A 27,128-nucleotide genomic window follows, 5' to 3' on the forward strand; every position below is an offset into this window, starting at 1 on the left:
CCCTATCGGACCAAAATGTGACACACTCTGTCAGCTTAGAGCTGCAAATTTAAGAAAATAAGCGAGGTGATTTGGTAAAAGACATATTTTTTTTGTTAACTCATACAGATTTTGTCATATTAAAGAGTTTAAAATGTTCATAAATATTAATAAAAATATATCTGTTCTGATGGCACAAGAGTAGACCATGTGTTGTCATTTTTTATTTTTATTATGGCCAGGAGCCGCAAAAGTTGGAAGTGGCCCAGGCCTCTCTGGACCTCTGAGAGGGCCTGACCATACCTAAGGTGTATATATATAGTACAAGTGCAATGGAAGTTAATGTTGTTTCAAGGACTTGGTAGCTATTGCCTGACTATCTGTCATGGTCTGTCACTGTAATATCTGAGAATCTGGATTGACTGAGAAACTGATGATCAGTATAGAAAAGGAATCTATCCATGTGACTGGATGTATGTGTACATCTGGAAGGCCTTTGGTCTACAATCTCCAGTTCAGAGTGAGGAAGAATGGGCAGGCCTCATGGCCCTATTAAATATATTTACAGAATTACTGCTTTCTGCCCGCTTTTGTTCAAGAGGGAACACAAGGGCCCATGATTTATTGGACGGTTCATCCTCAATACCTCATTACTACCATTGAGAAGTTTTTATTGTGACTAATGTACTCACTGGCATAATATCAACAATTTAATCACCTGGCATCCTCTCTCTAGGGTCAGTGATCTGCCCATTTGTTCCTACTTGTTTACGGAGTGAAAAAATGAACTTTTCCATTCCAGGTGTTTCATTATGAAAACCACATTATATAATCAAGACAGTCTGAGGTACATGCACATGTGTTAGTGTCAGATTAACGTAGTTCTAATACTAAATAATAATAATTTGATATAGAAGCTTTAATCACAAAGGATCCCAAAGCACTTTAGAGACATAACAAATTGATACCTATACAAATTATACCCAGGGATCTCTTCTTTAGTTACTAAAATACAACCGCCTGTGGACAAAAGCCAGTAGCTGTTTCACGGCACACAGCAACACCACCCAAAAGCTTAGGGCAGGAAGTGGGTGCCAGGACACTCGCGTTAGGAACACTACTCTTGCAAAAAAAGGCTCTGGAATCACTAATGACCACGAGTACGTTTATTTCCAATTCAAAACAGAGAATAAAAACTCTGTGGGACAGAGACTGTCACTTCTGTGTGTGTTTATATAGTGCTGAGCACAACAGGACAGGGCCCCCAGGTGCTATCATGGTATAAATAAAATAATTTCCAGTGCTCTTTAAAAATGCTTTGCACCATTGATTCAACACTGACTCAGACTTTGCCAGAGCAAAGATTTAGCTATGGAGGTAATGATTTAATCTAATTTCCTGGCCATGAGAAGCTTCCACACATCAAATACCATAGTAAGGACAGGGATTAAAAAGGGTGATAAATGGTGAGCTAGAATTAGTAGAAAGTGACATCTTTAATTCCTCCTGTACTGGGTGTTATTGCCTGTTGCTCTCTCATGGTTCAAAGGACTGAAGGAGAGAAAAAGGAAGAGCAGGTGCACTGCATAGACACATGCTTTGTACCTGAGAAAAAATATGTGGATAGACTCCTGACTTTTGAGGCAGCTTCATGCCAAAATGTAATTTGGGGGTAGATAAGCAGATCTGTTTTTAAAGAGCATTTTGAATTGATTCCAAATTAATGGCAAACCTATTTTCTAAACAGACATGACTTCTCTATTGCAAGATAATCCTACTTTCTACTAACATCAATCTATAAGGTGCTGTTTAGAGTTAATCCTGCCTCTTCTCTCTGTTTCATGGATATATTAAGAGTAAGACAGTCAAACGATTAAAAAATTATAATCACAATTAATCACAAACTTAAAAAAACAGTTGTGGTTAATCAAGTTTAAGGGCACTGCTAAACAATAGTAGAATACCAATTTAAATTTATTATAAATATTTTGGATGTTTTTCTACATTTTCAAATATACTGATTTAAATTACAACATAAAATACAAAGTGTACAGTGTTCACTTTATTTTATTTTTGATTAAAAATATTGGCACTGTAAAAAGATACAAAATTGTATTTTTCAATTCACCTCATACAAGTACTGTAGTGCAATTTCTTTATCATGAAAGTGCAACTTACAAATGTAGAATTCATTTATTTATTTATTTTACATAGCGGCACTCAAAAACAAAACAAGGTAAAACTTAAGTTTAGAGCCTACGAGTCAAAGCATGAAGGAGAATATGAATGTTTAGAATATCTGGCATGTAAATAATGTGCAATGCCACCTACAACAGTGCCATGTGAACGCTTGTTCTCACTTTCAGGTGACATTGTACATAAGAAACAAGCAACATTCTCTCCCCTAAACTTGTTTGTCTTAGCGATTGGCTAAACAAGAAGTAGGACTGAGTGGACATGTTTTACATTGTTTTGTTTTTGAGGGCAGTTATGTAACAAAAATAATAATTCTACATTTGTATGTTGCACTTTCACGATAAAGAGATTGCACTATAGTACTTGTCTGAGGTCAATTGAAAAATACTATTTCTTTTGTTCATCTTTTTACAGTGAAAATATTTGTAATAAAAATAATAATATAAAGTATGTATTCTGTGTTGTAATCAAAGTGAATATTTGAAAATGTAAAAAAACATCTAAAAATATTTATAATACATTTAGATTGTATTCTATTGTTTAACAGTGCTATTAAAACTGCAATTAATTGTGACTTTTTTAAACCTAGTTGATGCATGTGATTAACACAAAACAAATTAACTGAGATTAACTGACAGCACTAATTAATAGAAATTGGTAAAATGAAGCTCACACCCTTTAGAGTTCAAGTGCTTGGTGAAAACCACATGCTGCTGGCCTTTTCCCATTCTAAATCTTTTAGCAACAAAAGAAACAATCCGTTTAAAGCATTCTCTATTGCAAGCTATCCTGCTTCTTCCACTGTTTCTTCTGTATTTAAATGCTTTGGGGACAGAAAAGATTTTGAGTTTTGATATTCACTATAGTTTCAATTAATGAAGTAAAATCAGGCTGATGGGTACAAAAAACATCGTTGCAGTCATTCAGAGGCCAGCCTGGATTTTTCATGTAGCTCAGATTTATTTGTGTTTAAATGTTAACCATTGATCCTGCACCCAAAGGGCTCTTCCCTTGTACTAATAACTATTATTTTTATTATTATTTCATTGTCCCAAAACTTCACTAATGCTGTTAAGGTGACCTGCAGTGCATCATATATTCCAGAACGTTAAGTGAAACTACAGTTAAACCTTTGTAAACCAGGAAATACATAGCTATGGAACACACTAGCCCCACCCTTAACTCTGCCTTTTGGAGCCACAAGAGCAACTAAAAATATACTGTAAGTATGTTTCAGCCTGGGCTGCCCTATAGTAAGCAGACATGAATAATAGTTATGTATATGTGTCATTTTATGTGATGTATTGTGTGACAGAATTCTCTCATTCATCTGCATGTACTCAAACTTCCCCGTGTTAGGGTTTCTCTATATCGGGATGCTCAAGAAAGATAATCCAAATAATGGAAAGGTGTCAACCTATAGTTGCAAAAAGAAAAGGAGGACTTGTGGCACCTTAGAGACTAACAAATTTATAGTTGATAAATTAAACCACATCAAACCCTGTGTGGATGCTCTCATCCCAAATTCAAGTGGCCTTAATATGTTTACCTTACTTCCAAAGCTACTATTAAACAGTAAACTAGTCTCATCCTTAAATATAGTGGTGCTACACCCCCCTGTAATTATTTATTACAGTGCTGCCTAGGCACTGTACAAACAGAGTAATAGACAGTCATCTGTGCTGAAGAGCTCCCCTTCCATCCTTCTTCCCAGGTCAGCTTCCTCTGAACAGCAGGTGCCATAGTGATAGGGGCTCCTCTAACCCATGGAACCTAGAACCCTCTAGAACCACTCCCTATGAGTAGAAGGGGGTTTTGCATGCTGGAAAGGTGTAGCAATGTAACTTACTGCAGACTCTGCCTACTGCAACTTACTCCTGCTTCTTCCAGGGGGGTTTTAGGAGAGGGAGAATGCAACTGAGACCTGCCAGTCACAAACACCTCTCCTCTCACCACCCCAGTTCTGCCTCATCTTCTACAAATCCATGGACCCTGAAACTTGTGGAGCCAATATCAGCAGTCACAGTGAATGACACAACACAGAGGCAATGCTTCCTTCTGTCCCGACCAAAGTGGGATCCGTAGAAGAAACACACCCCTTCAGATACATAGGCAGAAGGGAGGACATTGTCCAAAGTACCTCCTTAGGTCCTTTCCCAGAGGGTTTTATTATTATTATTATTATTATTATTTATTAATCTGTTAGCAAACCCTTTCTCTGTGGGACCTAAGACCGCACTGTTGCTGCTTGCAATTGTAAAAGTGAATCAGGAATTACCATTTTCTATTCCTGTGTAGGTTCTGTCAGACTTAGTACTTTGTAGTGGTCTTCTATTCCCATTTTCTTCACTGAAAGATAACGTAAAGCTCAGCTGTGCTCTGCTGTGATAATTAAAGTCGATTGTGAGTGATTTGATAGATATGACAACAGAGCTAACCTTCACATTCCCCTTTATGTTAGATACATGAAAAACTCTGCACTCACTGCCTGAGTTGGGGGGCTATAAAGGACCCACCTGCCAATATAAAGTTCAGAAAATAGTGTCTTATCAGTGCCTACCTCACTGCGTAATGCCAGAGATTAACAGGGAAGGAGGGGGGGCACAGTTTATTGACAGAGCCCTATCACTGGAATGACAGCATGAGACAGGAACCTGCACAAGCAGTACCTGCAAAAGCAAAACAAAATGAAAACAGAACTGAGGCAGCCAAAGACTATTATACCAGCCTTCTTCATAAGGTAGTATGCCACAGACTGATACCCTTTGGAACCAGGTGCTTAATAACCTGTGAGACCACTACAGAATAGAAGAGTCTCTGTTGACATCAAGGGATCTTACTTCTATTCCATATGATGAGCTGTGATATTATAAAGAACAGACAAAATACAATGTTTCATTTTGTCTGGACACTTAGATTCATGGCATATATGCTAGCTAGTCAGACCTCTGGGCACATTAGTCAAGGGAAAATATCACTCCTGAATGGAAGCATGAGCGACTGGGTTAGATACACAGCTAAATCCCTTATGAATCAGAGTTTAACTCCATTTCCTTTGCCTCCCCTTTTACAGGAGCTCAAGGAAATGGGGTGAGTATCCGGTTGGCTGACAGAGGGTTCAGAATGATTTGGGGGAAGCAGCTATCCATTTCCAAGAAACAGTATTGGGCTGAATCCCAAGCTATGGGGTTTTCTATTCATTCATTTTTGCCTTATATTTTGATTAACTGGAACATGTGGAATACCTGTCTGGCCCAGGTGCCTTAGTCAACCTATGCATCAAGATCAACAACCTACTGTCCAAATGCCTCCAAGAAAAAAAAAAAGATAGTCCTCCCAGATCCAGCCAACACTTCTGGCTCTGGATCCCCATCACCAGTCCCACCTCTGTCGCTCAAACCCAAGGCAAGTTGATCAGGTCCAGCCATGCCTCTCCAATGTGGAGAAGATGCAGCGCCAGGCATCAGGCCTATACCTATGTTGTGGGGAACCAGGACACAGCATCAAGCTGCCCTGTCAAGATCCAATCTGTGCCCAAGTTGTGAAACGCCAAACCCCAGCCCCTGATAGGGGAGGAGAGGCATGGCCAGTCAATGTCCAACACATTTCCAATTCCTCTCTGGCTCCAGCACTCTGCGATGCCTGATATCAACCTAGAGGTGCTAGTGGACTCAGGTGCCTCAGGCAATTCCACAGATCTGGAATTTGCACAAGCACAAAAATTCCCTACCCACTTCAAGGACTCCCAAGAGTTATTGGAGTCCACAGATGGGTCACTCCTTCATTGGAACCAGTTACCCACCACACAGCTCCTTTGATGTAACTACCCTCCAAGGCCACCAGCAAGTCCTCCAGTTTAGGCTATTTTGTGCACCACATTCATCAGTTGTCCTGGGCATTCCCTAACTCGTTGTCCATGATCCGCACATTCACTGGTGGTCAGACACAGTATGCTGTGACTCTGTCTTGACAACAATCCTGTTTCCTGAGAGCCAGCCTGGGACCAGCCACCCATTACAACTTACTTAGTCCTCCAAAGAATTCAGTGATGTGATGAGTGGATCCAAAAGGTGACATTGGCAACCCCGATGACTTCCCCAGGGCTTCTTGTTAAATATCAAGACTATGCTGACATGTTTGACAAAAATGAAAGCCAACACCCTACCTCCTCATTGCAGCTACAACTGCCCCATATACCTCTAGCTGTAAGCAGAGGTTCCCCTAGGCATGTTTACTCCCTCTTTGAGCCTGATCTACAGGCACTCTGCAGCTATCTTGAGAAAAATCTGCAGAAGGGGTTCATTCATCCTTCACCATACCCAGAGGTAACCCCAATAAAGAAAGATGCCTCCTTCCAGCCTTGTATGGATTACAGAGCACTGAACAAGATTACATTTTGAAACTGGTACCTCTTACCACTTATTAATGCACTGTTTGAAAGACTCTGCTCTGCCAAATTGCAAAAATATTGGACATCTGCAGAACTCATAAGCTGATGAGGATCTAAGAAGGAATTGAATGGAAGACCATCTTCTTTACTAGGTAGGGCAACTTTGAATATTTGGTCATGACATTGGGGTTCTGCAATGCCACATTAACCTTCCAGCACTTCATAAATGACCCTTTAGTGACATGCTGGTCCAATTTGTTATCATTTACCTGGATGACTTCCTTATTTTCTCTGAACGTCAGGACCTCCACAATCACCTTGTGTGCACTGTCTTGAAGAGACTCCACCAAAATCACCTCTATGCAAAGCTTGAGAAATGCAAGTTAAATAAGGACACAATGGAATTTTTGGAATATTGTCTTGGCTGAGTGACTCACGATGGACCTGCATAAGGTGGTGGCAGTATCTGGCTAACCACACCCAAAAATATACACGGTGTGCAGTGATTCTTGACGTTCACCAATTTGTACAGGTGATTTATTGAAAGTTTCTCTAATCTGGTTACACCCATAATGGTACTCCTGCAAACAAAGGCCTGATTTGCCTGGTCCATGGAGGCTTGGTCAGTCTTTGATCAACTAAAGGCATGTTCACCTCAGAATGAATCCTAGTTTACCCATATCCCACTAAACCATTTATGATTGAGGCCAACTCATTGAACTTTGCCATAGGTGCAGTATTATCTCACTATGTGGACCCCCAACACCAACTACAATCCTGTGCCTTTTATTTTCAGAGGCTAACCCCAACAGAAAAAAAAATGCATTTGGGACAAGGAACTATTGGCTATCAAGGCAGCTTTTGAGAAATGGCACCACGTCCTAAAAGGTGCCTGATTCCCAGTCCAAGTCCTGACAGACCACAAGAACTTGGAGTACCTAAGGATGCCGTAACCAACACCAGATCCACTAGTCTCTCCTCTTTACTCATTTCGACTTTGTTGTAACTCATCACCCAAGGACAAGAAACAGAGAGGCAGATACCCATCCTGCAAAGATTAAGATGTTGAATCTGGTTAAGAGCCCTCTGCCACTGTGCTCAAGCCTAACAAACAGAAGGTTAGGGGGTGATTTCACAATCCAATGGCTGGAAGTTGAAGTTGAAACTAGATAAATTCAGACTGGAAATAGGCTTTTTTTTAACAACCTCACAATTAACTCAGGGTCATGTTGGGTTCTCCATTACTTGCAATTTTAAAATCAAGATTGGATGTTTTTCTAAAAGATTGTGCTCTGGGAATTATTTTTGAGGGAGTTCTACAGCCTCTCTGTATTTCACCTTTTCTTCTCAGTGTTTGTTTTATCTAGTCTAGTACATGTAGTTTTCCATGTGTGAAAAATTTCACAGGGTTCATTGTTCAGTCCCAGTAAGAGCATATCTGGAGAGTGGGTGAGTGGCATCTACCTGGTCAGGTTCACCACTGTGCCTATTGCATTAGCAGTGTTACTAACGCTTGTGATTTTATTGCCAGTCTCACAATATTTTGTGCTTTTGTTACAGCCTCAGGATTTATGTGATTACATAAGAATCTCAATGTACTTTCTTCTTTAAATGAAAGTTTCTAGCCCTCATGTTTATGGAGAAAAAATTGAAAACATGATGCCCAATAGTTATAGCACTAGAAGACAAAAAACTCCAAATTGACTTGAAAATCATGAAATTTTAAAAACTGGTCAATCTCATTCTTTTGGGACCAGGTTGATGATTAAACAACGCTTGTGGTTGGTGATACTGCATTAGGAACAGCAATGAAACTTTCTCTTTCTTCCCCCCTTTCTCCAACACTTCCTCTTTGGCTTCTGTCTCTTTCTATGTTGCTCTTGTTCTTTTCTCATGGTTTCACTTTTTTCCCCACCGTTTTTGAAATCCTCTGTATTGTTGCAAGTCAGACTTAATAACCACTCGAGATTATCAAACAGGCTCAATTGGAATTATTTAATCAAAGATTATCAACCAGAGATTAGTACAGAAAACGTCTTGGCTGTGGAAATATCTGGTTAGGCTGTGGAAGAGTCTCCAAAGAGAAATGATGGAAGCATCATCCAGCCCCAACTAGACTAGACAAAACAATAATAAGTGTACAATAGGGAATAGTCCCCACACTAGCAAAGAAATGGGCTAGATGAGCAAATTCTATGAAGATTTTCTTTTCGTGTCCATCTCTGGGTTCTAGCCTCCACGGTATTAATTTAGCTGCCAGGTTTGAACAAAATCTCAAAGTGAAAACCCAGTCATAACTTCTGAGCACCATCTGATGTCTCCCCTTGCCCCCAAACCAGACCAATAAACACAGTTCACATGACTGATGTGAAACTAAAAACATTCCATGAAGTCACTGGGAGCTGCAGGAGTTCATCAGGCTACCCCTGGGGAAAAAACAGGTGTTCTGCTTATTGAAGAGTGAATGCCCTGAATAATAATGAAGAAGATTCCAGTAGCAATACTCATCCTAAAACTTCTTTTGCAGCATGCATTTTTCAGATCAAATATACCTTAACAAAAATGGCTTCTCTCTCCTTATTTTCTCTCTCACACACATATGCATACACACATACACAAACCTACAACACAGAATATAGATGTGTGCAGTTTTATTCACTGCATTATGACACTCATGTCAGATTATGCTGAGCTTGTCTCTTCATTTTATGTTACATAACACAATGAGACCACTGCCAGTCCTGCTGACCAGTATTGCCTTATTGTTTCCTTGTATTCCTGTATATCTATATCCATCTGTTTTCTCATGTCGTATACTAAAATTGTAAGCTTTTGGGGGCAGGGACCATCTTTTTGTGATGTGTTTGTATGGCACTTAGCACAATGGGGTTGTGGAATATGACTATGGCTCCAGGTGCTATGAAATACAAATAATAATTTAACAATATTGTAACATAATGAGGGTAGATCAGCTCAACATAAATAAAACATCAGTGTTCTGGTCAGTGGAAGTACATCCAAGGCTCCCCTTAAGCCACTCTTATGGGGCTCCCATTATGCATTCATGGGTCCCTCTTCCCTGTACTTATGATATGTAGCTATCTGAAATGAAGAAAGAATAGCTGTGGGTACATGCGGGGGAAGCTGAGAGGAAAAGCGCAGCCAAGACAGGAGTGTGGAGGCAGAGTGAGAAGCTTCCTGCCTCTGACTCTCTACAGGGCCCCTCCCCATTCCCAAGGACCCCTGTGACAATCACAAGTTCTTCAGCATCTCAGAACTGGACCCAAGCATGTGAGACATCTGCTACAAATGATGAAGACAAATTTTTAGTGTATGAATATTAATTTAGCTTCAGCCTCTTCTCCTTCATCTCCTGCAACCATATTTTTCAGCTGTGACATAGCCTATTTTAAAAATACCCCAAAACTTTCAGTAATAGCTATATTATCTCAGAAAACCCTGACAAACTAAATCTCAATGTATTTTCTATTTAAACCATTCTCTCCTTACCAGCTGATCTATATCCACAAAGTCCTCAGAACACCAAAACATACTAACTCAGTGGAGGGGTGGGGGCGAGCTACCCTTATGGTCAAATGCAAGAGAGTAGAGGCATTAGAATATATTAACATTAATATCAGCTACATCATTTATGGTATTGGTTTCACACCTCCTCTCAAGCCCTCATTGCCTCCTTTGTCTTCTGGCTTCTCCCAACTGTATCCATCCATTACAGCCTGAGGGCAACACAAATCACTGGGACAAGACAGGACACTTTTGCCCTGGGCCTTTGACTTAGGCTGAGAGGGGGAACTCCTTACTGTAAAGCTGCCTGCAGTGACTCCAAAGCACAATTACCAACCACAGGGAAGACTGTTAGGATACAGGGCACAAGCCCCAAATTGGTTGAGAGTTCTACACTTAGATTTCACCGACCAATTATCAAGTGTATACTCGTCAGGCACTATAATCGCCTAAACATGGAGCCACAGACTGTCCCCTGGGGTACTCTGATTTAACTCACCACCCACATGAGTGTACCTTTGTAATAGATGGTCCCTTACACTCAGAATCACAATAATATTCAGGTTACTCCCAGTCCCAAAGGACCAGTCATTTACTGCAGGTCAAACGCACCTTTGATCTCAAGCCAAAAACAATGCTTGTAGCCAATCCTATAATTAACCATATAAAGGTTTATTAAACAGGGAAAGAAAACAAGAGTTATTTACAAGGTTAAATAAGATACATACACAAATGAGTTACAATCTTAAGTTTCAAAAAGTAGCAGAAGCTTCTATAATAAGCAAGCTTTATATGTACTTTAAGGTTAACGCAGGCTAAGCACTGGGGATCTCTTGCTTCTGCCTAATAAACCGGCCCCCCAGAGTCCAAGTAGCACTGAGATCATCAATTCCTTCTGTTTGGGGTTTTTATCCTGCTCCTATCATGCGCTTTGAGCTGCAAACTCAGCTGATGGGAGGAATCCACTTGCATGACTCACCTTAACAGAGTGAAGAGCAGAGAAACAAAGTCTTTTGTCCCCTTGCCATCCCATAATAGTACATCTGGTGTAAATGGACCTTTCCTGTTGGGCAGGACATAATATTTTGTTGCAGATCTGTACTTCGAACCAATTAATCACTCTCTTCTATCTGGTGATTTACTTAGTCACAGAGGCTCAAAACATAACCACTTAAATATTATCGTACAGTATGGGATATCGAAGTTATAAGTGAGATTGAAGGCTTGTGAGTTGCCGCATGTACTAATAAAGTCTAAACACATTTATGTAATTCTAATACCTATGTTAATAATACTAACACACAGGTGAGCCAGCCTGATTCCAGCTACATATTTGTCAGTGTTTCACTGAGGCATGGGGACATTGGCATGAGCAGGTACATTTACCCATTAGCTTCTCTCCTTAGAGATTATGGAGTTCTCCTCCTTTGAGGATGTCTGCATGAAGTTAAAATAACTATTTAAAATTAAAAATGGAAAAGAAACACTTTGTTTAACAGACATAGAGTCACACTTCTCAGAAGTGAAACTAGAGAAACTGGTTTTTCAGCAAAGGAAAATGAATAACTTACCTCCACTGAAAGCAATCCCCTCTCACTGATCACTTTACCCTCTCTGTTCTCTAGAGAGACACCCTTCATTATTGTTCCCAAGGCCTGCTTATCAAGCCCCACCTGATAAAGGGTGACTAGACCTGCTTCCCAAACCAGTTTTCTCAGTTTACACACAAACACCCATAGATTTGGACTCCCTGCTTTCACTAGAAGATGAACTCTTGAGGATACAAGGACTAGAGCTGGGCAAATAATGGAGGTTATTTTATTTTATTCAGAATTGCCAGCCAACCAAAAAAGTGTTTGTTTTCAGATTGAACTGAAAACTAAACTTTTCAGTGAATCAAAAAGGGGTGGGGGGGGCGATGCAAGTTGGGTCAAAAAAATGTTTCATTTTGATGCAACTGTAAATTCTTCATTTTGATTTGAGGCACTTTTACAAAAACAAAGAACGAGACCTTGCACCTTTATAACCTTTAGCCCAGTGGTACTCCAACAGGATGTAGGAAACTGGAGTTCAATTCTCCCCTTGCCTGATGTGGTAAATAGATTTGAAATAAGAACATAAGAATGGCCATATTGGGTCAGACCAAAGGTCCATCCAGCCCAGTATCCTGTCAGGTGACCCAGACATAATGAACAGAACAGGTAATTATCAAGTGATCCATACCCTGTCGCCCATTCCCAGCTTTTGGCAAACAGAGGCTAGGGACACCATCCCTGCCCATCCTGGCTAATAGCCATTGATGGACCTATCCTCCATGAATTTATCTAGTTCTTTTTTGAAACCTGTTATAGTCTTGGTCTTCACAACATCCCCTGGTAATGACCTCTATAGGTTGATTGTGTGTTGTGTGAAAAAATACTTCATTTTGTTTGTTTTAAACCTGCTGCCTATTAATTACAAGCTGAAAAGTCCCAGTCTTATTAATCTCTCCTCATACGGCAGCTGTTCCATACCCTTAATCATTTTGTTGCCCTTTTCTGAACCTTTTCCAAGTCTAATATATCTTTTTTTAAGATGGGGTGACAACATCTGCATGCAGTATTCAAGATGTGGGAGTACCATGGATTTATAAAGAGGCAATAAAATATTTTTTGTCTTATTGGCTATGCCTTTCTCAATGATTCCCAACATTCTATTAGCTTTTTTGACTGCCACTGCACATTGAATGGATGTTTTCAGAGAACTATCCATGACTCCAAGATCCCTTTCTTGAGTGGTAACAGCTAATTTAGACCCCCTTCATTTTATTTGTATAGTTGGGATTATGTTTTCCAATGTGCATTACTTTGCATTTATCAACATTGAATTTCATCTGCCATTTTGTTGCCCGGTCACCCAGTTTTGAGAGATCCTTTTGTAGCTCTTCGCAGTCTGCCAGGGATTTAACTATCTTGAGTAGTTTTGTACCATCTGCAAATTTTGCCACCTCTCACTTTATCCCTTTTTCCAGATCATTTATGAATATGTTAAATAGGACTGGGCCCAGTACAGACCCCTGGAGGACACCACTATTTACCTCTCTCAATTCTGAAAACTGACCATTTATTCCTACCCTTTGTTTCCTATCTTTTAACCAGTTACCAGCCCATGAGAGAACCTTCCCTCTTATCCCATGACTGCTTATTTTGCTTAAGAGCCTTTGGTGAGGGACCTTGTCAAAGGCTTTCTGAAAATCTAAATACACTACATCCACTGGATCCCCCTTGTCCACATGCTTGTTGACCCCCTTAAAGAATTCTAGTAGACTAGTGAGGCATGATTTCCTTTTACAAAAACCACGTTGACTATTCTCCAACAAATTATGTTCATCTATGTGTCTGACAGTTTTGTTCTTTACTATAGTTTCAACCAGTTTGCCACGTACTGAAGTCAGGCTTACCAGCCTATAATTGCCGGGGTCTCCTCTGGAGCTCTTTTTAAAAATTGGCTTCACAATAGCTATCCTCCAGTCATTTGGTACAGAAGCTGATTTAAATGATAGGTTACAGATGACAGTTAGTAGTCCTGCAATTTCACATTTGAGTACCTTCAGAACTCTTGGGTGAACTGGGGTATCCTACATTGCAGGAGACACCATAGCCATGAGGGACAGCTCTGGGACCTGATCTGGGTCCTGCTCAGTCTCTTCCATCACACTCTGTATAAATAAAAGTGCCATTGAACTTGGGTCTTTTACATCCTGGGTGAGTGCCCGAACCACCAACCTACAGAGTCATTAACATTCTTTTTCTTTGGATTACTTACTATTTACTATCACTCATAGTAATTCAGGCTACAGTGGTGTTCAAGAATCTCCCAGATATGAGAGAAACATACAGGAGGTGATTGCAGGACCATTTGGACTCTTTTTTCCTTTATGCTGAATATAACCAACACCAAAGCTTAGTGGTGTCAAAGAAGAATGCTGTACTTAACATGGCAGCTGTGTATACAGTTCAAGTGTGACTTTAAGCAAGCCCTCAGCGGGGCTGGGAACGCAGGAGCAGTACAGATGATGCTACATCCTTTCAAAGCATAGAATTATAGGACTGGAAGGGACCTCAAAAGGTCATCTAGTTCAGTCCCCTGCACTCATGGCAGTACTGAGTATTATCTAGACCATCCCTGACACGTGTTTGTCTAACCTGCTCTTAAAAATCTCTAATGATGGAGATTCCACAATCTCCCTAGACAATTCACTCCAGTACTTAACCACCCTGACAGGGAGTTTTTCCTAATGTCCAACCCAAACTGCCCTTGCTGCAATTTAAGCCCAAATTGCTTCTTGCCCTCTCCTCAAAGGTCAAGGAGAACAATTTTTCTCCCTCCTCCTTGTAACAACCTTTTATGTACTTGAAAACTGTTATGTCCCCTCTCGGTCTTCTCTTATCCAGACTAAACAAACCTAATTTTTTCAATCTTCCCTGATAGGTCATGTTTTCTAGATCTTTAATCATTTGTGTTGCTCTTCTCTGAACTTTCTTCTATTTCTTGACACAATACTTCAGTTGAGACCTTATCAGTACGGAGTAGAGCGGAAGAATTACTTCTTGTGTCTTGCTTACAACACTCCAGCTAATACATCCCAGAATGATGTTAGCTTTTTTTTTTACTTTTTTTAACAGTCTTACACTGTTGATTCATATTTAGCTTGTGATCTACTGTCACCCGCAGATCCCTTTCTGCTGTACTCATTCCTAAGCAGTCATTTCCTATCTTGTAGTTGTGCAACTGATTGTTCCTTCCTACATGGAGTACTTTGCATTTGTCCAGATTGAATTTCCTCCTATTTACTTCAGACCGTTTTTCCAGTTTGTCCAGATCATTTTCAATTTTAATCCTATCCTCCAAAGCACTTGCAACCCCTTCTAGCTTGGTATCATCCGCAAACTTTATAAGTGTACTCTCTATGCCATTGTCTAAATCATTGTTGAAGATATTGACCAGAACCAGACCCAGAACTGATCCCTATGGGACCCCACCTGATGTTCCCTTCCAGCTTGATTTATACCACATCTACTGCTTCCCCACATCCACAAGGCTTGTTACCCTGTAAGAATGTACTCTCCTTCAGAAGGGGCCAGATCTGCTAGATGGTAGGGATGGGGGGGGAGCAAAAAGGCCATAGCTCCACCCTCAGTCCTCTCCCCTCCACCCCCACCCCGTACCCTTTGTAAAGGCTATTGACACTGGAAGTGCTAGCTTGAAGCTGGTTTTGCTTTCCTGGGGCACAAGACCCGTAAGTGGATCCATCCACTGCACAGGGCTGGAAGTGAGACTGGCCCTTATGTCTTCTCACAACCCACAAGGAACCAAGCAAAATCTGACTTTTACTTGTCAAGAAAAGGTTACAAAAATAAGCTGTTTGTTGTCACTAGTCAGTAGCTCATCAGCTGCAGAATTCTCAACCCCGTATTTTCTTCTGACTTAATGGAATTCAAATAGCTTCTCCATTCTCTTTTGTAAAACAAAACTCATATTTTTCTTGCACTGAAATATGCAAATCATTCAACAATTTGACTCGATTAGCAAAAGGAGTAAGAAGTTGCTGGAGATTCATTTCTGAATGGAAATAATAAATAGTTGTCTGCAGAGGGCAAAGAGTGTCTGTGTTCTGCAGAATCTAATTTGCTAAGCTTTGCAAGTTAAACCAAGGAGACTGAATATATGTGAGGTTTTTACCAGCTTTCTGTTCTCTGCTTTTCCATAAATGGATGTGGGAAAAAGCTATTCAATTAAGATAAGGTACTGTATATTGTTCAGAAATATATTATGTCCTTTTAAAGGTACATTTCTGTATTCTCATCTCCTTTTCTTTGTCTTTCTTTGAAGGGATGGCAGGGGGGTAGGAGGGGGAGAGAAGGCAAGACACTCTGGTTACCAGCTCTCATTCAGCTCAAAAAGATGATTTGTTATGCTAAAAGTGTTTTAAAAACATAATATATTAAAATATTTTGTGTACTTCTACTGACCCCTGGCTTCAACAATAGGACAAATATAGCATTTTTCTACTGACAGTGTTAATCCTCTCCCTTTGCTTTGATAGCTAAATATGCCACAACCATTTTGACCGAAGACAGAAAACAGAATACGTATTACAATATAGTAGCACTACTATATTAAATAATGCATGGTTCATGAATAAAGACAGACCTATCATTTGAATCACTCCTATTTCTGATCTCCTAACCCCCTCTGTGCAAATAACTCATTAATATATAGAAGAAAATATATTTATGAAAAGTCCTGTATTTTGCCCACCCGCAACTCCCCTGCAAGTAAGATATCACTGTGCAGCCTCCCCCATTATCATAGTATCTGACCACCACATACACATTAGTTAATTTGTCCTCATAACATCCTTTTGAGAGACAGAAGAATTATCTTAATTTTATAGGTGAGGAGCAGAAGTACAGACAGAAGTCACTAGCTCAAGGTGAGACATGAAGTCTGTGGTAGAGATGGGAATTAAACCCAGTTCTTGTGTGTCCCAGTCTAGAGCAAGACTCCAACCACCAGAACTGCAAAGCACAAGAAGTTTGAGCTCTTTGCAATCTACAGTAATTCAGTGGCAATCTACTGATAAACTATAGCTATGATATGCACCAAACTGCACCACCTCTGGTGCTTTCAGCGTTAAGGTCTGTGCAGTGAATAGTGGAGTGATTGCACCCTTGCCATCATAACCTTCTAGTCCCAGGGGAAAAAAAAGATATTATTTCTCTGTTCAGGCAAAATCCAAGAAGGGGTTTAACAGGTAACATTACAGAGTGGGAGTGAAATGAATTGTGTTTGTGGGCTGAAGTGCCTTACTATGACAATATCTCAGGCAGGGCCCAAGCCTGAAAAGCAGTCAGACATAACACAAGATCCACCTTTTTTTGAAAGCTTTCCTTCAAGGATAAGTCAGATAAATGGGAAAAGAATACTGGGAGATTGTCCATCTCCAGTGCATCCCATCTGAGTCACTGCACTAGTTCCATGGAATTCATGGTTTTTAAACATAATCCCTATAAGTAAGAGAACTAACATCAGTCAGTGCCACTAAATAGCAGAGTCTCGCTATCCTATATGGACAACTTATGCTTTCATTTAATTGCCTACTTGCCACCTGGATATCACAGTGACAGCCAAATTAGAAAAATCAGTGTGATTAGCTAAATTCCTTTGCTCTGAAATTTTATTCTCTCAATGTAATGGCCATTAAGGTCACATAAGGGAGTAAAATACATTCCATAAAAGAAGCTTCAAGGGGAGCTTGATTCTGCAAGGTGCTGTGCCCATTGACTTCGGGAGTTGTACATCACCTTGTAGAATCAAACTCCAAGAAAACTTTAAGGTTGCGCTGCACAAGTAAGCACTCAGACTCAGGAAATGCCAATGTTATTGAAAGGGGACTGTTGCCCCCATACTAACATTCAGTGGGTTCTTTTGGTTGGCTAGCTCCCAGTACTAAAAAGGGAAGGATCTATGGGTAACCAGGACCCTGAGACTGATAGTCCCCAGGAACAATGGGGAGAGGCCAATGCTCCAGGTCAGCCTGAATGACAGGGTGCACAGGCTAATCAGAGAGTCAAGAGGCCAGGGAGGTCCCGTCCTCCGAATGAGCTGGATTTGCCTGGGTCAGACAGAGTGGGGGCTAGGCTAAGGAGAAAGCAGGGACCCAAGCTAAGCTGGGGAGCAGAGCTGTGCCAGATCCAGAGGGACCAGAAAAGCAGCCCAGAGAGAGCAGACCCTGTCCTGGGAGCAGAGCTGCAGCCCCAAAGCTTGAGGCACAGCCCAGAGAGAGCAGACCTGCCCTGGGAGCAGAGCTGCAGCAACCAGAGCCAGAGGGGCCAGAAAAGCAGCCCAGGAAGCATGTCAGCGCTGGGAGCAGAGTCACAGAAGCAGCCTGCAGAGCAGACCTGTCCTGGGAGCAGAGCTGCAGCAACCAGAGCCAGAGGGGCCAAAGAAGCAGCCCAGGGAGCTGGAGGCAGAGCAGCAGCAGCAGTGCTGAGATAGAGTGGTGGAGCTGGGAGTGGTGAGCCCCTGGGGAGAGCGAGGGGGGCCCTGGGCAGCAGGCCTAGCACAGGGAGATGCCTCAGCCAAGAGGCTCTGCAGGCCAGGCTTGGATCATAACCCCGGGCGACACTGAGAAGAAGGGTCCTAGCACTTAGAGCCTGAGAGCGTGTGGCCACCACCAGAGCAAGTGTTCAACCCACAGCATCCCTGCACCACAGCCAGGGCCTGAGAAGAAGGCCTGGGACTTACAAGGAACAGACTGTGAACTGCCCTGACATTCCAGAGACACTGTTTGTGATGTTCTCTGTCACAGAGCGGGTTGATGCGTTTCCTTTAACCTTTCCCATTTTCCTTATTCTTTTTAAAATTAATTGTTGATTAAATAACTTTCATTTGATTTAAATTGTGTGTAATGGTTAGTGGCTCAGAGAAGTGCCCAGTGCAGAGAGAGTACCCCGGAGTGGGGACACCCTAGCCCCTGTCCTAGGTGACCACAGCAGGGTTGGGGGTTGAGCCGCCCAGGAATCCTGGGCCCAGCCTTGTTGGGGTTACGAGGACTCTGCCAGACAGGAGAGTGGAAGGGGAGTCCTCAAGGGCAGGGAGGCCACTGGATAAAGGAAGTGGGAGTGAGGACTCAGATCCTTTTGCTAGCCCACTTCACCGGGGTAGTGCAGAAGCCAGGAAAGTTCCCCACAGTAGCGGGACTATTCCCCCACTTACATAATGATTGCATGCACAAACTTAACTCTGTCCCTTGTGCAGGGGAGAACCAGCCATGGGGGAGGGAATAATCTAAAAGACTTTAGTACTGTTTTTCTCTGGGTCAGGTCTCATTTCTTTTCAGCTTTCCTTTTCCTTGCCTTCCCTACCCATGAGCTGTAGTAAGGCCAGATCTTCAAGATGGAGTCTAAATAGCTGGGCTAAGCCTGGACAGTGCCCTGAGAAGAAATGATAAGGAAAAAAATCCTCCCCACTAGTCTATATGGCAGCTGTGTAACCAACCTAAGGCTACAATAGCCACTGTGGTCATAACACACTCCCTGTGTAGGGAGTGCATCAATGTATTAACTCCTGTTCTGTCCTGTTTACATTCGTAACTTACACAGAGCCCATCACCATGATACCTGAATTGCTGGGCAGCCGTGGATCCTCAAGCCCACATTTTCCATCCCCCACTTCTTTCAACACAGGAAAAGGGCTCCAGCAGGGGTTATGCAGCTCCTGTACAATCCCCAAAATGCTGCTCCCAATTGCACATTGGTAGCACACCAGTTCTGCAGCTATGTAGCCCTCTGCACCCATGGAGGGTTCATCCATGAACAACTGGTACCAAAATGGGAGGCAACATCTACCCTGCTTACAATCAAAGGAGCAACACTCTCTTATACCAGGAGCTTTGCAAGAGTATTAGCAGATTACAATCCCTCCTTGTGGATAGCATTTGATTATAAGCACTATTACTGGTAAAATGTATTTTGGACAGTAAACATTAAGCCAGAAGTGGATGAAAGATCACCTTACGCAGTGAACAACCAGCACTAATTAAAAATCATCAGGTCCAAGGGCCACCGCCTCTAATTATTCAGTTTGTTTATGTGTAGTCTCTAAAGATTCAATGTCATGCAAAAAAAACCCCCACACACTATTTGAGTAAGTTGGCTCAACGTTCATGTGGGCACCCTACAGATATATAGTTTACAACAGGTAATTTAAGCAATCTGCATGGAAAAACTAATGAACAGAAACACATGGAACCTGTATAATTTTTAATCAGGTAGAGTAAGTCATTTTCCATGTTGCACAAACAGAAAAAGGTAATTTAAGAAACAATTAGATGGCACCCTGGGGTGAATAAAGCATGAAGCTAGAATGAATAATGGCCAATATAACCTTTTTTAGTTCCCATAATTGTGGGTGCATTATACAAAGTTAAGTAAAAGGACACATATAAATTAGGCCTTTCAGTATGATTAGCTGCTACAAGCAAATGTGATCATGACAGAGCAGACATTTGGCTCAGGAAATAAAGGGGCTGCAGATGACTTAATGCATCCAATATTAAACAATATTTTCTCCAAGCTGCAGGTAGACTTTGTAAATTGCATAACTTTTTAATTTCTACTTTGAGAAAATGTTCCTGCTCTCTGTGTTGTTCATCAGCCTTTGACACACAATAGCTGTCACTTAGGAAATAATCCTAGGCAATTTTCTACCAGATAATTCAACCTACCATGTTATCTTCTCCAGGGGAGTGAAATGGCAACATCACAGAAGCTTAAATGGTGATTTTACCCAGTAGAAGATTATTTCAATTGTGAAGCATCCCTCTGTAAAAGGTTAGAAATCCTACAGATACTTTGCATTCTATCAACACCACAATATGGTGATAAAAGTAATGTTTAAAAAGCCTTTCCAATTATCAGATGGGACAAAAGATACTAGCATAAAGCTACCAAAGTCTGCTAACTTCTCCTCCTCTCAAACGGAAGCTCAGAGGCTCAGTATTTGCTACTCTGTCTTGCATACACTTATGACTATATGATTTTGCCATAAGGTTGAGTAGATTATATTTCATTCTTATCAAGTATTCAGAAAAATCTGTACTTCAGAGCCTATTAAAAGCTCACACACACAAAAAAAACCTTTTAGACATTTTTATTAAATTTTATTAAAACACTATTGTTCAGACAATTGGTCTCATTTTCAATGAGATAATATAACGCTTAATTAGGATTTGTGCTTAATGAACAAGATCCACATCCCTAGATACATGCAGTGACCAGTCAGTTACACATATAGTTCAATCAATGACTTCTGTCAAAATAGCAAAGTTTATCGAAGTGAACAAGAGGGGAAAAAATACAGGAAAGTTGAAATGGTCAGGCAAATAAAACCATTAGAATCATCCATGGATTCAAACTCCCACATTTAAATAAAAAAGTTGTTTGTGCTAAAACCTGGTGGAGTTGGATTGTCATCTTTTGAAACAATTAACTTGGCTGGCCTCTCTTAAAATAAACAAATATTTACAGTTCAGGAAGAGAATGCTTATGAAGATCCCCTTTATATGGCTAGCACTACCTAAAAGAGAAAAATTATTTACCGTAAATTCATCTTTAAGTAACCCATTTTAATTTGCTTCTGTACTGTTTTGTACCAGTTTAATTGTGGTTACATTCTGATACACAATGACTAAGCAACACCATGTTGTTGGTTTTTTTCATAATATTGGAGGGGACATTTTGTAAACAACACTGTTTATTCTTATTACAGTATTTCAAGTTTGATCTGGGTACTAGGGTTACCGCCTTTGAAATGCAAAAAAAAACCAGCACGCCCTCCCAGGAGGCAACCCCACAACCCCAACCACAAGGCAACTGCACAATATTCCCTTGCGCCCCCCCTCCACCCAAAAAAAAAAAAAGCCAGCCCGCGCACATATACAAGTGCATATACTGCCATCAAGCTCTGAAGGCAGAGTAGAAAGAAGCGACTGCCAGATGAGTGCCCAGCTCTGAAGGCAGCATTGCACCGGCAGCAGCCCAGAAGTAAGGGTGGCAATGTGAAAAATGATAATTATCTATATCATTTTTCACAGCAGACTTAGCACCCGATTTCCACCGTTACTTCTGTGCTGCCACCCCGGGGCTGACAGCCAGAGCCCTGATGCCTCCTGGTGCAGGATTGAGGGGGGAAGGAAAGCCTGAGCCCGGGTGGTAGGGGTCCAGCTGTCCCTTGTATCCCCACCTCTTGGGTGTGCATGGCACTTTTTCATGAGCCCCAATCACCCGGGGCTGACAAACAAAGCTTTTGAAAAAAAAAAAAAAAAAGGCACACAGCTCGCCCCTTCCTTGACACTTTCCCACACCTCCATTGGGAGGCCCACTCCCTAGTTTGAGAACTGCTGATCTAGAGAGAGGACGCATATAGATAAGATTGACAACATTGCAAGTCTCCTCACTCTCGCCTGAATCAAACCCTCTCTCACACACACACGTTGGTGGGCAGACAGTTGCTTTATTTTTAACTGTTTTAATCTGTTATCACTTAAATTGTGGAAGTGGGAACACTGCAGCATTTTTAGCTGGACACAGAAACTTTTAACATTAGACACCCAAACATATTGTGATAATAATGCAAATCTTTAGACCCACATAAAAAACCACAGCAAATTAAATGATATTTCTGGCAACTGGCAAATCCATTAAAAAATGGCCAAGCTGGTCAAATATCAGCCAGTAGGTAACCCCACTGTATCCAAGTGTCTCATAACTTAATTAACTTCACCTTATAACACCTCTGAGAGATAATTATCCCTGTTTTAAGATGGGAAACTGAGGCAGAAAGTAAATGATTTACCCAACATACAAAGGAAATAAGAAGCAGAACCTATTAGTAGATACAGATCTCCTGAGTCCAAGTTCAGCACCTTAACCACAGGGTGGACAGGTGGACAGTTTTCGACCGAAAAGTCCAGTAGAAAAGGGGACCTGATAATGTCCAGTCAGATCTACTGACCAGACACCCAAAGTCCGGTTACTGTGGGCAGGAGAAGTGGGGAGGTACCAAGTCATCACCTGTGCCAGCCCTCTTCAGCCAGGGCCATCTCCTGCCTGCATCGGGCAGCTGCAGCTCCCAGCCCTGGATCTGCAGACAAGTCCCTCCTGACCCACGAGGAGAGGAGGAAAAGCAGTGAGCAACGGAGGGAGGAGGAAAGAGGAGTTAATGGGAGGCCTCAGGGCGAAGGAATGGGGCCTTGGGAGAAGAGGCAGGCAGGGACAGGTCCTTGGGGAGAAGGAAGGGGAGATTCTGGCATGCCTGCTGGAGTGTTCAGTTTTTAAATGTTACAAAGTTGGCAGCCCTACTTAACCACAGGACAGTATTTTTTCCATAAAGTTGTCCATTTAAGTGAAAGCAATAATCCAAAAATAGGAGGGAAAAACCTGGCAAGCTGTTATCATGAGGAAAATGTTTTACAGAGTTCCCTTTTTACCAATATGTCTAACCTCACCATGGGATTATCATCATGGCTGCCTTGGGGACTACATTTCCCAGCTGTCCCTGGTCTCTGATTCTGAAAAGACTTGCTGGAACCCCAGCAGTTTGCTTCATCCCTCACCATTGAGGGGAAAGATGAGTTCCTGCCCAGCATTCCAATGGAACTCTGGCATCATAGGCCAAATACAGCAGCAGTTACCACGAGCCCACTTCCTTCCTTCACTTCAGTGACTCTAACCTCTATCCCTCAGTTTTTAAAGGGGCAAATCAACAATAAGCATGCTAGTCCTGGCCCAGAATAGTCAAAAGTTTTCAGATAGCCAATTGGGAAGGGGTCCCTATAATATACTATATTGGCTATTTAGCCCACAACTTGAGGGGACTCACTCCTGAACTAAGCAGCCACCCTACTGCAAGAGGGCATAGAATGACTTGCCTACCACCACTGGAGCTGCATCTATTTTGCTGCCAAGTAGATTTTCCCTCTTATTAAATAGCTTTTATTGAGGGCTATAGTTGAAGTTAGCATGGAATTTTTCACTCCTGGTCAGGTTTTTACAACCAAAATCCAAGCAATTTTAAAACTTACAGAGCCAAACTGATTTACACTGTATAAAAAAATCACTCCTACATCAACAGGAAGGAAGTAGGTCAGGACAGAATTTGGTCTACTATGTTCCTTGGATTGGTCAAGCTTCCATAGCCCTACCAGTGTAAAGTGGTTACACCTCACATCTGGCTGAATGACAGGAGCCATTAAATTAGCTTGAATAAAGATGAGCTAGAGCAGAGATGAGACTAATACAGATGTTTTTTTCTGGCCCTTGCCTGGAGGCTGAAGTAGCTCATTTTTCACTGACAGGCTCATAAAATGGCTACATTCCAGAATGTTTAAACTGTTGATTATAAATCTGAATAGATTTGTTTTTACTCCCACCAAGAATCATGCAGGACACAGAGGGGATACCATGATTTAAGAGGCCTGTATGGCTTAGAGAGACAAGGTGAGTGAGGTAATATCTTTATTGGAGCAACTTCTGTTCGTGAATAAGAAAGGCTTTTGAACTACCCAGAGCTCTTCTTCAGGTCTGAATGTATGGATTGAATTTACAGTACCTTATCAATGCCTAGTTCAGAAATTCATCTGAAAAAAATAAACACTGTCACAATTACCTGAAAACATCCATTTTTATTTACTCCTAGATGTTGGCACTCAAAACCGTAACCCATATTACAGCTCCATAGACCAGCTGGAGGAGTCAGAAACAGATTACAAACAAAGTTAAGGAAATCTTTACAATCTGATGGCCCCTAACTTGTGTTAGGAGACTAGGCCATGGGTGACCATGCCTAGTGGTCTGAGCAGGAGTCAGGCCTAGTGGTCAGAGTCCAAATGCCAGAACCAAAGGTCAAGACAGAGTCAGAGCCAGGAATCGGAGTCAAGTGTCAGAACTGGATGACCTGAAGTCAGGGAAGGCAGGAACAAGGCCAGGAGAGGATGGGACAGGACTGGGACAAGGGCAGAATCTAGGCCAGAACAAGGTAATCACATGAAGATGGAGAGGCCACTGACATGCATTGAATCACTGCTGAACCTCTCGAGCTGTTGGGCTTAAGAGGAGGGTCACCTGACTGCCTTAGCAAATCAGGTGGTTCTGCTGTGGCCCAGCTGAGCTCATTGGCCACCTGATGACTTGGCAGGCACAGCTGCAGGCCCTCATTTCTGACAACTTGTGCTTTTTTAACCACTTTATGATGAGTGCGGTGTAAACATTACTATAGCCGCTCCCCTGAGGTGTGGCTCAAGCCTCCTCCCTGGTGCTTGCTGCTTAGAGTGGCTTCTCCCCTCCCCTCCCCTCCCCTGGGTTGGATCCTGGGTTCTTTTTTGCAATGCCTGGTCCTTTCACCCACGGTGACTCCTCACTGTGCTCAAGACCCAAAGGGTGTTGTCCCACGGGAAAACTGAATAATGCTATCACTGCTGACAAGGAATATAAAACCTAGTACACAAGAAACAATAAAGTACATCAACACAACCCCAGCAAAGAAATAACGCACCCAAAAATAACAATGTAACACAGGAGTTCTTTACTGGGAGCAGGAAATAGGATCTGGGGAAGGAAAGAGATAAGGTTAACTGTTCAGTGCTAAAATATCAACAAATCAACCAATTCCCCACCCTCTCAATGCTCCCTAACCCCCCAGCTCCCTCCCTGATTGCCTTCTATGATGAGATAACTGGCTCTGTGGATATGGGGAAAGCAGTGGACGTGATATATCTTGACTTTAGCAAAGCTTTTGGTACACAGTGTTTCCCACAGTATTCTTGCCAGCAAGTGAAAAAAATATGGATTTGATGAATGGACTATAAGGTGGATAGAAAGCTGGCTAGATCGCCAGGTAGTGATCAACAGCTCGATGTTTAGTTGGCAGCTGGTATCAAGCAGCGTGCCCCAGGGGTCAGTCCTGGGGCCGGTTTTATTCACCATCTTCATTAATGATCTGAACGATGGGATGGATTGCACCCTCAGAAAGTTCGCAGATGACACTAAACTGGGTGGAGAGGTAGATATGCCGGAGGATAGAAATAGGGTCCAGAGTGACCTAGATAAATTGGAGGATTGGGCCAAAAGAAATCTGATGAGGTTCAACAAGGACAAGTGCAGAGTCCTGCACTTAGGACAGAAGAATTCCATGCAGTGCTACAGACTGGGAACCGACTGGCTAAGCCACAGTTCTGCAGAAAAGGACCTGGGGTTTACAGTGGACAAGACGCTGGATATGAGTCAACAGTGTGGTCTTGTTGCCAAGAAGGCTAACGGCCTTAGCAGGAGCATTGCCAGCAGATCAAGGGAAGTGATTATTCTCCTCTATTCAGCACTGGTGTGGCCACATCTGGAGTACTGCATCCAGTTTTGTCCCCCCCACCCCCCACTACAGAAAAGATGTGGACAAATTGGAGAGTGTCATGCAGAGGACAACAAAAATGATTAGGGGGCTGGGGCACATGACTTATGAGGAGAGGCTGAGGGAACTGGACTTATTTAGTCTGAAGAAGAGAAGAGTGAGGGGGCATTTTTTTAGCAGCCTTCAACTACCTGAAGTGGGGGGTTCGAAAAAGGCTGGAGCTAGGCTGTTCTCAGTGGTGGCAGATGACAGAACAAAGAGCAATGATCTCAAGTTGCAGTGGTAAAGGTCTAGGATGGATATTAGGAAAAACTATTTCACTAGGAAGGTGGTGAAGCACTGGAAGGGAGGTGGTGGAATCTCCATCTGTGATAAATGAAGTCCAGTGTGATATATGAAGGTTGGGGGGGGGGGGTAGCTCCCTTTTATGGACACCCAGCCAGCCAGTAAGCTATAAAGTCCCTCTTGGTGGCTGTTCTCTGCTTGCTTTACCTGTAAAGGGTTAAAAAGTCTCCCTGGCTAGGTAAAAGAAAGGGAATGGGCACCTGACAAAAAGAGCCAATGGGAGAGCTAGAACTTTTTAAAACGGGGGGGGGACTTCCCTTTGTCTGTTGTTGTTCTCCGGAGAGAGGGGACAGAGGAGGACAGGGCATATGTACCCAAATCATAATGGGAAGTACGTAACTATCCCCATTTTACAGATTGTTCAGCTCAGGCCCAGAAGTTAAGTGACTTGCCCAGAGTCAGGACTAAAACCTAGAAACCCTGATAGCCAGGTTGCCTGCTTTAGGCACTAAATGATGCTGCCTCCAGAGAAGCGCTCAGTGTGACAGTTTATAAATAGCTCCTATGCATGGCTCTGAAGAGATCAATTAATTTTTGTTTGATGTGTACGTGTTTCCACTTTGAAACTATGTCTTCCAAGTTATATCATCTCTTCACCTTCCAGACTTAAGTGGGGTAAGGAAGTGGCCCCCGGTATCCAACAAACTGTTGCCACAGAAAATAATATCAATGTAAATATTTTTGAAGCTTTCAGATTCTAAGGGACAATTGTGATTATCTAGTCTAAATGTCTGTACAACACAGGAAA

Source organism: Lepidochelys kempii, chromosome 4, assembly GCF_965140285.1.
Source record: "Lepidochelys kempii isolate rLepKem1 chromosome 4, rLepKem1.hap1, whole genome shotgun sequence".
NCBI classification, from domain to species: domain Eukaryota; kingdom Metazoa; phylum Chordata; order Testudines; family Cheloniidae; genus Lepidochelys; species Lepidochelys kempii.